Below are 15383 nucleotides of genomic sequence, written 5' to 3' on the forward strand. Positions count from 1 at the left end.
TTCAATCTCGTTACTGGCAAGTCACTTTACTCATTGTGTAACACATCATCCCGTGACCAACCCTTAGTCACATTGAGCTCATTACGATGATGTCTTACTGAGTGGGCCCAGAGATACCTCTCCGTCATATGGAGTGACAAATCCCAGTCTCGATTCATGCCAACCCAACAGACACTTTCAGAGATACCCGTAGTGCACCTTTATAGTCACCCAATTATGTTGTGACGTTTGGCACACCCAAAGTATTTCTATAGTATCTGGGAGTTGCACAATCTCATGGTCTAAGGAAAAGATACTTGACATTAGAAAAGCTTTAGCAGACGAACTACACGATCTTGGGCTATGCTTAGGATTGGGTCTTGTCCATCACATCATTCTCCTAATGATGTGATCCCGTTATCAGTGACATCCAATGTCCATGGTCAGGAAACTGTAACCATCTATTGATCAACGAGCTAGTCAACTAGAGGCTCACTAGGGACATATTGTGGTCTATGTATTCACACATGTACTACGATTTCCGAATAATACAATTATAGCATGAACAATAGACAATTATCATGAACAAGAAAATATAATAATAATCATTTTATTATTGCCTCTAGGGCATATTTCCAACAGACTGGACCTGGCCCGATTCAGGGAGGAGCTCCTGAGGGCTCACCAGTACCTGGCTGCCTGGCCGCGGCGGCCAAGAGCAACCGTGTGATGTGATCAGACAGTTTGACCAGTTTGATTAACCAACAAACAGATCATTAATGAACATCATCTGCCTGCTATAGTTTTTTTCCATTGGGCATACTGACTTGACTTGACAATTCTTTGCATTAGTTTACTTTATTTAGTTGGTGTCGTCCTATACGTGTGATCGATGGTAAATTTACAGTCTGAGCTTGCTATGCGTACATACTCAATAAAAAGATTCAATTACAGTGGATGCACATTGCAGGTGCAAAGAAAAAGATTGATTTTTTTAACTATGTACATTGGAAGCAGTGGTTGGTGTGCTCTGAACTCTGAAGAGATAAATACACCAATGGTGTTTGAACTTGTCATGAATGTTCACTTTAATGTTTGAAGTTGAAAAAAATGCAAAATTGATTCTAAAACTTGGTTGGCACATATAAATACGGTGCTAATCTCATTTGTAGACGTATAGTGTGCTGAAGTGGCCCCGTATATACTGCCATTTGTAGTGGTGAAACATTATTACGCCAATGCTATATATTTGTGTGACTAGTGGGTCACGTAAACAAAGGGAAAATTGAAATTAAAAATAGTGCCCAACCAGAGTCGAGCCTATGACCTGAAGCTTGATAGGATACGCTTACCAATAGACCAAACACACTACTATGAGAAATTATTCCACTATAAGTTTAATCAACGAAATATGTAAGTGGCAACCGTGCGGCAGATTGCAAAACTGCCACACGCATCGTCCTCCTGATCTCCTTCCTTTCCCGCACGTCCTCATGATCTTCTCCTTCCTTTCCCGCACGCCTCCCAATCTCCTTCTTTTCCTCGCGATCTTCTTCCTTTCCCGCACGTCCTCCCGATCTCCTTCCTTTCCCGCCCTCCTGATTTCCTTCCTTTCAATCACCAGTTACGACCCCACGCGCCTTCCAGATTCCTTTCCTTGCGATCTTCTTCCTTTCCCGCTCGTCCTCCCGATCTCCTTCCTTTCCCGCCCTCCTGATTTCCTTTCCTTTCAATCACCAGTTACGGCCCCACACGCCTTCCAGATTTTTGGGCAAAAATAATGCTTGAATTGAGATTTGATCTCTTGTCCACAGGTAATCAACGAAGGGAGCTAACCATCTCGCCTATGACACTCATTGTTGAACAAGCTAAGGAAAATATTGTTTTTGACATGTTTTGCCTTCAATATTTTAGCACTAAAAAGCTTTTGTTTCACCTATCAAACCTGGCACATAAACTTTTCCCGTGGTAAATTCTCCATCACCACCACGATAAATGATGCACCACCAATATGATAACTTTTGTATACCACGCGGTACATTATGTGTAAGTAGCATGGTCATAAGCATTGAAGGCGTGATAACTTTGGTGAAAACATCGTGGTAACTTCGATCATTGGGAAGAAATTTGTTGAACCCCGCCCCCCGGTAATTTCTGTAAATAGCATGATAACATTCACGCCATAGACCTGATAATTTAGATACAAACATCGTGATAACTTTAACCATTGGGAAAGAAAAATGTGAAAAGATACCAGATAATTTATGTGTAAATACGTGGTAATATACGCAGTGCACATCTGATAACTGAGATAGAAACACCATGGTAACTTTGACCATAGGGGAGATTTTTTTTAAGATACTCCGATATCTTCTGTGTAAATAGCATGGTACTATACATCCCTCCTCTCGTATTTTCATGTGTAAATAGCATGAAAACATATGCACCGCGATAACTAAACACCATGATAAGTTTTTGACCCGTGGGGGGGGGGGATTTTGCTGAAACATATCCCTGATAAATTTTGTGTAAATAGCATGATATTTTAAGCACTGCGGGCTTGATAGGTTACCTAGAATCACCATGATAACCTTTTGTCCCGGGGAAAAGTTGTTCAAAACATCCCCGATAATTTTTGTGTGAATAACATGATAATATAAGCACCGCATAACTGATAACTTACAATATAAACATGATGGTAACTTTTTACCAAAGGAAAACAAGTTGTTAAAAACATACACTCGCCTCGCGGGGCCTCTTAGATGAACACAACGCATGATGTGCCACAGAAAAGCCACATAATGTTTAGTGTCATGAGGAGGCACACATGCTCATGGGTTGGCCCAGAAAAACGGCCCACTTTGACCCGCTATAGGCGTGATAAGTTACGCAAAAACATCATGGTAATTTTTGATCTATGAAAAAAGTTACCGAAACACAACCAGGGTTTTAGGTGTAAGTTACCATGATAATATACGAAATGTAGACCTAGTAACTCATGTACAATCCCCCGTGATAACTTTGACCAGGGACGAGGTCGATGTACACATACCCTGATAACTTATGTGTAAGTACCACGGTATTTTACACATCGAAGACCTTATAACACAGTGGTAACTTTGAAAGTGGTGTAGTTGTTGAAACATATTACTTGGTAAATTCTATGTAAATAGCACGGTAACTTACGCAACACAGGTCTGATAACTTGCATGTGAATACCATGGTAACTTTGTCCTGAGGGAAAATCGTGGTAATTTTCTATACTTTTTTTATAGTAACACAATTGTAAAAAAATGATCAAAACGATTAGTTTCTTTAGTTTGAGCAACAAACACTAAGGGTGAGGTTGTTGTGGTGGCGCACTTTGGTGCCAAGAAGGTGTGGGTTTGAACTACATGCGCATTATTATTTTTATTATGTGATAGACGTGAAGAAGTGGTAATTTTCTCGGGGGTGGGCGCGCGAGATGTGCGGGAGAAGCAGGTTTCTCGGGCGAGCCTACATGGTTGTTCGGAAGAAAGTGGGGTCGAAGGAAAAGGGATCATGTGGTACTTTAAAGTGAAAGAAGTAGAGGTGTGACAGTTTTACTTATATGGCACACATGTGCCAAATATCATAGTCCTTTAATCAATAGTAAATAGCATGCCTTGTTTTGCTTAAATGGGCTGCAACCCGTGGCCCATTTAGCACACCGTAACGTTTTTAAAGAAATGTAAAAGGTCTGTAAATTCTAATCATAATAATAAATTTTATATTCAAATATTCATGTGTTCTTAATAATTACCCCATGTATGGTTTGTATTCACAAACATTTAAAAATGTATTTAATGAACATTCATAAATAATCCAGGATTGTATATTTTAGAAGTTTGTATTTACGAAACATTTTTAGACACTCATGGCTTATATTTAACTAGTATTTTCCAAATAATAAGTGAATATTTCTAAAAATTGCAGGAACATTTTTTAGTAAGTTATTTTATTACATACCTCTATATATTTATTGTGTGTGCACACAAAAATTTGTGTACCATGAGGTTATTATTTATGTACCACAAATATTTATAACCCACAACATGGCATGGTGCCTGTTTTTTTTTAAATACATGCACAGGAATATTTTTATACCACGAGGTAATCATTAATAACACACATATATTTGTATATCATTAGGTAATTGTTAGGAACACACAAATATTTGAATCTAACTTTTATTATTATGGCTAGCACATATGCCCGTGCATTGCAACTGGACAGATAATATGAAAAAGGTTTTTTTTTTTGAAATTTACAACTTTTTTAGAAAACATGAACTTTTTATAAAATCACTAATATTTTTTGAATTGGAGATTTAAAAAAACAGGAACATGTTTTCAACATTCAAAAGAATTTTAGAAAATGGATTTTTTCAAACAAGAATGCTATTTTAAATTTGTGAACATTTTAGTGAAACAAAAATATTTTTCGAATTTTGATTTTTTTTTAAATGTAACTGTTCTTGGAAAAATTGGTAAAAAAAACTATATTTTTTTGAATTTTAAAAAACTTTTGGAGCAAGAAAAATAAAATTCCAAAAAAAATCAAAAAAGTATTTATTTTAAATAGGAAACACCTTCCCTTCATCCGGATGAATGCAGCCTCGCGAGCAACCTCTTCATGCGACGTCCGATCACGCTCAATCACACGGTGGGCACAGCCAATTTACCAGGCGATTGGCCGTCCGTGGTGGACCCACCCACCGCTCTATTCCATCGACCTCCTTATCCAGCCGCAGGTTCCTTTCCAGCCACACGTTTCTCCTCTCTCTCTCTCTTTGCTCTAGCCCATGGGATTTGGTCCGCCATGGATGGCCTCGATGAGCTCCCTCAAATGAATTCTCAGGAAAATAAAAGGGTGCTGCTAACGGCTGGGGGCAGTCCCGCAGCTGCAACAGGACAGCCGCCGCCGCTGCAGCATGAGCTGCTGCATAGACCAGCGGTAGAGTGGCCAATTTGTACGAGAGCGCGGCCGTGCTGCAAGGTGGTCCAGCTACTGCGAGCCCGACGACGGACCAGATGCTCGGCGATGCTGCAACGCAGGCTTCGATGGCGTCTCGGCTGCGACGACGTGCTACGCCCACCCGTCGGTGGAGCGCTGATGCTGCTAGCCCTGACATCGTCATGCGTGAGGGCTCCCGGTGTTGCCACGGGCGGCGCCCCTGCTACGAAGCATCACCGGTTGCTGCGATGGTCATTGGAAATCTGTGACCTGTCATGGTGCGATGCCGCTCGTCGGGAGCATCCGGTGCTGTGAGGCCGCTTGCTGGCGGGAGCGTCAGTGCTGTGAGGCCGCTCGGCGGCGGGAGCGTGGCTGCTCGCCTGAAGCATATGATGCTGCGAGGCCGCTCGGCGGTGGGAGCGCCGGTGCTCGCTTGAAGCATACGATGCTGCGAGGCCACTTGCCGGCGGGAGCGTCGGTGCTGCGAGGCTGCTCGCCGGAATCATCGGGTGTTGCGAGGTGCTTGCCGACAAGAGCGTCAGTGCTGCGAGGTGTTCGCCGGAAGCATCCAAGGCCGCCGGCGATGCCCGGAGGCGATGTCGCGAGGGAGTGTCAGAGTTGTTGTGCTGCTAGGAGTGGTGCTGCGACACTGTGAGGAAGAGGACCTCTGATGCCTGCGTGTCACGTGCACAAAGAAAGCAGTGTGCAGAAGAAGAGAGAAGGGATCAAACGGCCGCGCTCGAGCGCATCAGACGGCTGTAGGGGCGGTTGTTATTTTCGCCTCCTACATCTGGATGGCGCCTAGCACGCGCCCTTTTAAATTTCTGAAAAGTTTTCGGAAATTGAACCATAATTGAAGGGAAACGCTGATGATCTACCGACTGATTTCTGGGAAAAAGTCCGCCACCTACAGCAGTTGACACGTGTTCTAAGGCCCACACAACATGTTGCCATGTTTCCAGAAAAATCTCACGCATCTTATCCCCATCCGTCTTCTCCTTTCCTCATCGTCCCCATGCTGGTCCAACCGCAGCCATGACTAGGCCAGCGCGGAGGCGCGCCACCACCACCACCACAGGTTGCTACATCTCCGTCCACCTCGCCCTACCACACCCAATCTGACTTTCACCCTCCTTAGATGCAGCCCGCCCGGTTCACTCCGCCGTCGGCCATGGGCACGGCCCCGCACAACCGCCGGAGCTCCAATACCTGCCGGCCACCTAACGGCGACAACGCATCCCTGTCGACCGGATTGATGGACCCACAAAATATGCCACGCCGACGGGGAGCGCCATCTTATCTCTGCAACAACGGTGTTGTTACAGGAATGGTGGAAGACTACGCAAGTATGCGAGCGCCCGGAGATGCTTTTTGCAGTTTTTGCAACATGAGTCATATTGTAGAAAATTAGATGCGGCGGAGATGTTGCATTAACTTTTGCAACAAGAGTCTTGATGCAGAAAATTAGACGCAACAGAAAATGTTGTTGTAATTTTTGCAATAAGGATCTTGTTACAGAAAATTAGATGTGTGAAAGATGTGCAAGAAATTAGACGCGTAAAAGATGTTGTTGTTGCAGAAAATTAGACACAGTGGGAGATGTTGTTTGCAATTTTTCTAAGGGTCTTGTTGCAGAAAACTAAAGAAGAAGAGGTTTTGCAACATGGGTCTTGTTGCAGAAATTTGTTTGTAGATGAGGTTTCGCAACAAGGTCTTGTTGCAGGAAATCAAAGAAGACCAGATCTTGCAACAAGAGCATCGTTGCAGGAAATTAGGGAGAAGGATTGAACGATTCGCGTTACGCATCGAATGGCACGCGAGATGCTTGTTTCTGCAACTCGATTGTTGTTTCTGCAACTCGATTGTTGTTTCAGAATTAATGGGTCGGGAAAGGAAATCAAGTCAGATGCCAGACGTAGATCGGACGTCTGCGCGCGCGTACATCGAACGGCCGTCGAGGTGGAGGATATTTTATACGGCAAAAAAACAGTTCAATGGGAAAAAAGAAAAAACAAACAGGAAAGAAAAAGGAAAGTAATAAGTAAAGAAAAAAAAGAAATGGGCCGGCCCTGTCTTGGGCGCCCTATGCGAAGCCCCGACTATATGACGCACAGTGCTTATGATTATGATTTACAGACTTTTACAAATTTTTTAAGTTAACATGTACTGAATGGGCACTGGATGCAGCCCTTTTAAGCACCAAAAGCCAGTCTATTATAGATAAAGTTAGAGGGACCGTGGTGGGCATGGAATCCTCTTCGGTGTAGTGGTCAGCGCGTACTTCCTCAAATAGCTGGTCGTAGGTTCTACTCTACTTGAGCAGAATTTTCTATTTTCATTTTTTCTTCTGGACTGACAGGCAGAACCCAATAGTCATAGATACAAATATAGCATTCAAATAATCATATTTCATCGTTACAAGCATGGACCCGAAAATACGATGCCATGTCTTGTTTGTAATTTTACTTCTTGGCCGTTGTTCCTTTGTGCAAAGGCTAGCGTTTTATTATTTGTTCAGTTTTATCAGGTCGGTGTGTATGTGGCTTGTACTATGATCTTTTTAATATAAATGAGACACGTATTATCATGCAAAAAAAGAGATGTGTCTAGCATCATATTTGCACGCGCTAGACAAGTTTTAGAACCAGTTCAACACATTTTTCAAGTTCACGCATTAAAATGAACATCTATGGTAAGTTCAGGCATCACAGGTATAATTACCTCAACTCTGAATGTATCAGAGACAGAAAACAAGTTGGTGCTTGCATGTGCTCTGAAGTCTGAATTACTTCAGGCCAGTCACAAGAGGCGGGATAGATACATCCATCTGAAATGCATGAGCGGGCCATTGGCCGGTCACTGCAAACATTTGCTGAGCTCGGCAGGTTCAGGGATCCCATTCCCGGAGGAATCCAGGCTGTATCAGTTGGTTGAAACGGAGTAATCATCTTTCGTTAAGCGTCAATAAAGCCTGCTAATCAGTGGCCCGTAAAGCGTCACCAATCGGACCTGGACAGCCCTAAAGGATATGATCACGCACACAGTACCACGGCGATGCATCAACATACCTTCTCGAGCTCAAGCAACAGCTTGTTGATAACAATCAACATCCGTGCAGAGGAAACGAAAAAAAAAGGAAGAAGCTTGCTGATGAAATGAGTCAGGAGGTTCCTCGGTTGGCAGGGAAAGGACCGGTGGTTCCAAACGGGGGAAATTTTCACTCGCAAGCCATTGAGAAAACCATGGCTGGAAATTAAAGCGCACCGAGGAAAGAATTGAAGAAGAGGAGGTCCACGGGGATGGCTCGTCGCAGCACGTAGTCGCAGTAGCCGAGAAGGAACAAGCGCACCGAGGTGAAGGATTGGCAGGCATTGTGGAAAAGTTCAGCGGGATCAATCCGATATCCCCATGGTTAGAACAAGGCTCCCTGGGGGTCGTGGGGGAGGAACGGAGACGCTCTCTTGGGTCGTTTGCTTGCGGTGGAATTTTCACTCACTCGTAGAAAAGGGATGGCTTCGGCACTTGCCCTGTGTGCGGGCTGTGGTGGGTTAGGAACTTTGGGATCCAAGTCGATGGTGATGAGATGCTCAGGGTTGTCCAGGCAAATGACAGTAGCTCCATTACAACTGAGTTCAGATGCAACATTGTATCTAATGGACCAACACGAGATTACACTCTTATGTCACCAAGCTGATCTACCCAGCTTCCATAACAAGAACTCTTCAAGTTGGATAGATTAATCAATCACAGTTTAGCAAACATGTGAGAAGATCAGGAACACCATTACATCAGATAATGTGCGCGGCCATAATATCTGTTGATGTACCTCGACTGCACACAATAGTAAATAACCAAGTTAAATCTAGTGTTGCAGGTTCAGATACATTCAAGTAATGGGCACTCAGGAACAACTTCATACCTTCATATTGTTAACATCAGGTGTATCCGGGGTTTTCACGGGATATAATTTGTAAAGTTCCATGTTTTCAAATGCCTCTCTTTGCTTAGGGTCCATATCTTCAATAGCTTTCTTCCTGGCTTCTTCAGCCTGAACAAGTTTTGGGGAATATTGAATATTGTAAAGCGTCAAATCTCTTGGAAATAATTAAATATTTCAGTTAAATGGACCTGTTCCAGTTCTATTTTCCCTTGTTTAACCTTCTCCTTTAGAAATTCCTGTCAATCAGCAAAGTTAGGAAGGGAGTTACTGCTGTAAAACAATGCTAACCTTAGAGTGTATAATTGATCAAGAAGAGTTTAGTGACCTCAATTTTTTCCCTCTCATCCTCTGGCAACCCCTCATCTTCGACTAGCTTATGAGCTAAAACCTGCATTGCAACATGATATGATTCAACATGGATGTCCTTTCATAGGTAGCATTGTACATCAGAGTAGAACAACTGAAATTCCTTACAAACCTTGTAATCATCCAATTCCAAGTGAAAATCACAAACTATCTGCAACAAGCAGCACAAGGTAAACATCAATGTATGAACAATTTACAGCTACTTGAAACCAGACCTGGAGACTTAATTAGGATGCACGAGTGCACTTCTGCGAATAGTGTTTGAAATAGAAATACAATAACTACAAAGTGGAAAGCAGGCTAAGAAGATTTTATTGTTGTTTTATTATCAACAGAAGGAAACCTCAAACAACCCACCCATCCACTTGGGTTTTGAACCATCAAATTGCCACGGGAACAACTTAGGTCAAGCATCCAACATACTACAAAACAGGTGATAACATTTAAGACAAAACGGAAGCAATGCGCATGATCAGATACCAGCAATGGAAGATGAGGAGGGGTCCCCACAGCACGAGATTGCCTTATGTAGCAACAGCAATGGCAGCAAGTCACCAGTACCGGACAAAAACATGACCTCATCGACTGATGATCACGTCACAGACTAAAGCAGACTAGATCACAGCAATTATACGCTTAAAGGAAGCTTACCGGGGATTCTAGAGGATATATGACGCGGACAACTGTGCCACCTTCATCTTCAGGAGGATTTAGTGGTATGTCTGCAAGATATTAAACAAGGTTCATATGCCGATGAGATTACCCTATAGAGAATGATATCATTAAAACAACTGGTGCCATATAAATTTAAATCAAGTGAGCAACTGGTAGAACAACTTTAGGATATGGGCGTGTATCTGAGAGTGGACTGTGCCAAACAGGATTCAGTGAGTGTTGGGTCATTTTGAGTACTTAGCAATCTTTTCGTGCTTATGATGTCTTAGAATGTGATTGACAATTCCATCCTGGCAGTTCTTAGGCACTAGGCGCAACCCTGCCACATAGCATTACCTGCTGCCTAGGTTTCTGCTTTGCTAGACAGTAACAGGTACTAGGCACCACTTCGCTGCCTACTGAGTACTTTCTGAAAATAGCATGACCTGAAAATCTGCACGCTCTAGAGATGCTAACTGTCAAGGTGCGAACAGCACTAAAGGCCAAGCAAATATGCACCAAAGTGCAAAAAATGAAAAGAAGAAATTTATCCCCTCAGAAGAAAAAGGAGAATAAAAGAGATTCGCTTATGACAGGATATTATGTGCCATCAAATTACTAGAAAGCAACCAGGATATAATTCAAACTGGTGTTACTAAATATGATGCCATTATGATTTTGTAAAACGGAATACCAGTCAACAAAAAAAAACAAGTTTAAAAGCCATTGCGTGTGTTCGCAGGCATGTTTCTTAAACTGCCACTTCAATGAATTAACAATTTGATTAGGGAAAAGGGCATCATTCCAAGACGAAGAATTGCATTGCAACCATTCAACTAATAGTGGCTGCAGTTCTGCAGAATCATGCACACTTTTGGATGGTTGGGTTTACATGATCTTGGCATGACACGTGCCAAAGATAGGTACAACAGTGGAACCTCTAATGGTAAGGGGTATACAAAGGATCATAAAGAAAAAAGGGTTAAAAAGTTAGATATTACTAGAGAAGCATAATACAGGCCTAAAAAAATAAACCCAATTCAGCTTACAGGGCGTGTAGTAGTAGAACTTGTTGGCTCTCTCAGTTTCCATTCGGTTCAGCGCAGACCTGTAAATGTATAAACCTGGGATTTAATAATCTTAACTAGTGGTAATGGAAATATAGCACATCATAGAATGAGAATGAAAATGCCTGGCAACAGAAATAAATATGTACCTAAAGCATGAAATTCTGAAAGCATAAATTCATAAAACTCACCTCCGCTGGGTGCAACAGAGAGTGAAGATTTTTGTTTTCAAACTTTCAATCCTGCCAAACCTGTAGGCAAAGCAATAGCAAGGTGAGTAAAATAAGTTACAAAGTAGAGGGAAAAAGCAGGGATATAAACAATGAAAACAAAAGGCAACAAATATTGCTCGATATAAGTAACGCAACAGTACCGGTCCTGAAGAGGAACATAAGGCACCCATGACATCTTCATCTCTTCCATTGGTACTATTTCTTCTTTTCCCGTTCGAACAAAATTTATGGCAATCTTATCCGATGGAGGAAAAGGACAGTCAACCTGTAAAATTGAACATGTCAACTGCTAAACAAGACAGACCATCCAGATCATATGTTATGGCGCTGCTAGAAGGAGGGCGCGAGAGGGCCGGCCGGGGGCCTTTCTGCCCACGGCCGGGCAAGAGGGAAGGGATTTCCTTCTTAATTCTTACTTGATTAGATTGATACATCTCCTCTCTTTATATAGAGAGGTTTACTTGACTCCCAAGCAAGGCTTACTTGACCCCTAAGCAAGCGACTCTTATCTCTAATTAACCCTAAGACTAACGGGCCCATTAGGCCCATTACGTACTCTAACACTACACCCCACCTGGACATGCAGTTTGTCCTCAAGCTGCAGCCTAACCAACTTATAACCATGACGCGACGCAACACAAACCTAACACCTAAAAACAAGCCTTTTACATCTCGGCTTGTTTTATTATGCTCAACCCGAAATGGACTGGGACACTTTATTTTGGACCCCTTAACAAAAAGTGGACACCATCCGCACGTCGGACGTGCACGTGTACAGCCACCTGGATCCCATGGAAACCATCTAGACAAAAGAAGTGCATGTGTAGGACCACCTGGAAGTGGTCGCAAGAGTGACCAGCAGAGGCGCTCTCGCGGCGGCCGGTGACGGAATGCAGTGGTGCTACGTGGTGCGCTGCTGTCGGTGACACCATGGCTTCTTCCTGCCGGACGGCTGTTGGTCTGCACCGCACAGGGAAGAGTGGAGGGCTTGCGATGGAGAATGACGAGGAGGGGTGCGCCCCCCCAACCGCCGATGTCGCAGACTTTGAGGTCGCTGCCCGCGGGGAAAACATCATGCCCGCTGCCCGTGGGGGAAACCGCATGCCCAAGATCCCCGGCGCAGCGGATGAGATCGAGGTCCTTTGCGCAGCGAAGGGCAACTTGGAGGAGCGGCAGCTGCAGACCACGCATCTCCCGCACACGCCGACGCGCTAGGAGGCCGCGTGCAGTAGCCTGCAGCCTCACCGCCGCCGACACGTGGCGGGTAGCGATCCAAGACGGAAGCGGTGACGACGACGGCGGGGACTGGACTTGGTGGAGCGGGACTCCCGCCGGCGCTGTCGATGCGGGGCCGGAGCTGACCGGCGGTGGCTGTTGCAGCTGCAGCGGCGGTGGCGCATCGGGCAGCGGCAGCGGCTGTTGCGGCGGAGCGCCGGGCGAGGCCGCCAGGAGCGGCGGCTGCCACTGCAGCCAGGGCTGGGCGGTGGTGGCGATGGATGGAAGCTGCAGTGGCTGCTGCAGTGGTCCGGCGAGCGCGGCGAAGGCTGCCTGGTGCGGCGATGGGCGCTGGAGGCGCGGCGGGAGCCGGCGCCGACCACTGCGGCCACTGCGGGGCGGCGGCGGGCGACAGCTGCAGCTGGGGCAGCAGCGTCCCAGCGAATGCCGCGGAGGCCCCTGGATGCGGCGAGTACCACAACAGGGCCGGCGGCTCGGCAGTGGCGGTCAGCGGCAGGGGCGGCGGCGGCCCGTAGGGGCTGACCAGGTACAGCCGGATCCCCTGGATGGCTGTGACAAGGTCGTTGAGGACCCCGGTGATCTCCTCCGGGGTGTAGACGGCGGACGGAGGTGCGGTGGAGGGCGCCGGCATCTGGGCGGTGGCGGCGCCGGAGGATGCAACCAGCGGCGTGGACGGGGAGGGCAGCGGCACGGTGTAGATGGCCAGCGGCGCGGTGGTGACGGTCGGCAGCGGAAGCGACGGGGTGGGCGGCGACGAAGACATGATCGGAACTGAGCTACCTGATACCAAATTGTTATGGCGCTGCTAGAAGGAGGGCGCGGGAGGGCCGGCCGGGGGCCTTTCTGCCCACGGCCGGGCAAGAGGGAAGGGATTTCCTTCGTAATTCTTGCTTGATTAGATTGATACATCTCCTCTCTTTATATAGAGAGGTTTACTTGACTCCCAAGCAAGGCTTACTTGACCCCTAAGCAAGCAACTCTTATCTCTAATTAACCCTAAGACTAACGGGCCCATTAGGCCCATTACGTACTCTAACATCATAGGCCTTAAACAAGTATTTGATCAAATTAACAAATATGACAAAATATTTGATACTGCATGTTTGGGTAAAAAACATGAAGAGCAAGACAAGGTCACCAGCCAAATAATTTTTGACAAGTTAACAGGAAATCTTAGAGAGAGAAAACAGGATCATAACAGAACAACAGCAATAGAAGGAAATAAATGCTCCTGCCAAGATAATTCTCTTGGTAACATCAACTGATAAAATAAATGAAGTTTCTTACTCCTTTTATTTTCAAAAGCTTGTAGCAACTTCCTAAACTTAAAAGCTGATGCATAAATTTTCATCTTGTGCAATTCATAATTCTACATGAAAATCATAAACAATAATATACTAAAGATGGTATGTTTTTAAGTAATGCAAAAGGTATAAACAGAACTGCTGATTTGTTTATCTGATGTAGACATGAGCTAAAGGTTCAGCTCAATATGTACAACTGCAAGACCATTCTCCGCTGTACATTTTTTTCCTACTAACATGTTTTGCTTTGAAACACAAAATGTAAACATAATGGTGTTATAGATGCTGGGCCAAGAGAGTGGATAAGAACTTACAGCAAGTACAACAGGAACAACTACAATCTTCAATTCACCATTAACATCCAATTGTTGTGCTGCACGCCAAGAGGAGCCAATTTGACTTGTATGGAATAATATTCAACAGGTGTAAAACTAGAATGGAAATAAGAATATGGCAGATACTAAATCCACTTTACATACAATATATAAAGTGATACACAAATACAATTGTTGAATCTCACTAAACCAGACTAATAGCACTTAAAACAAACATCAGTAAATTTATGGCCAGATAACCCTACTTTGCTACAGATTACGAAATATTACCAACATTATAAAACATGTATCAAGGATCAACGGTAGCAAAATTAACTTTAGAAACAGATTACTGAAATATTATCAACATTATAAAACATGTATCAAGGATCAACGGTAGCAAAATCAACTTCAGAAATAGCTTAGTGCCAAGTATACTTAGTTACTTACGCTAGGTGCTTCCAAACAAGTAAACCGTCTTCCCATATAGTTCCCCCCTTCCTCTAGTGTTTTCTGCTCATCAACAACAACCACATATCACTGTATGCTGAAGTTAAACATTCAAAAGGGGGGTAAATCTTACAAGATTAAGTTTGACTATCATACCTCTAAATTTTCGAAGTTCCAATTGAATTCCTTTATCATATCAGTGTTTTCCCACTGCAGATGACAAGCCAAGTTCTATAAGTTTTTCAAGGCAAGGAAATGCGTACAGCTTAAGCTATATAATATGTCCAAGTGCGCACGACTAACATACACAATACGAAAAAATGGAATGGGAACAAACCTCAGTCCCAACAGGAAAAGCAGACCACCACAGATCCTCCTGAACAGAGTGGCAAACCATTAGTCAAAACACACATTAATCAAAATAGCAAGGCCATCACACAAGATCACAATTCTAATCATAATGGCACCTTCCGAAAACAGTCATAATGGTTGCTTCCAAAAGTAAGAAACCGCTGTCATAAAAAGAAGAAGAAAAACCCTGCAAATAGAACATGGCACCTGTTGTGCAATAATGAATATGTTCTGAGTCAGCATGCCAGAAACATGTTGCTGGCTCATCATCTTCCAATACTACCATAAACCTAGTGCTAATCTGGCATGCTCCTCGACTGACATAGCAATTGCTAGCACCAGACTTGGAAAAAGGTTGACCAGCAGAACGCACACGGCTTAAATTTTTTTCATCAGTCACGAATTCTCTAATACCACGGGGTAGAGCATTCCAGTTTCCTATTTACATGAGAACAAACTAATAGTCAAACCAAGTGCGCATTTGAGCATCACTAGCAGAACAACGGAACCAA

At 44.2% G+C, this 15383-nt stretch overlaps 1 pseudogene; it reads right to left on the reverse strand.

Annotated features, from left to right (window-relative positions):
* Positions 1-8529: 8529 nt before the first annotated feature.
* On the reverse strand, positions 8530-15363 carry LOC119274969 (annotated as a pseudogene).
* Positions 15364-15383: the final 20 nt, after the last annotated feature.

Source organism: Triticum dicoccoides, chromosome 1A, assembly GCF_002162155.2.
Source record: "Triticum dicoccoides isolate Atlit2015 ecotype Zavitan chromosome 1A, WEW_v2.0, whole genome shotgun sequence".
Taxonomy (NCBI): Eukaryota; Viridiplantae; Streptophyta; class Magnoliopsida; order Poales; family Poaceae; genus Triticum; species Triticum dicoccoides.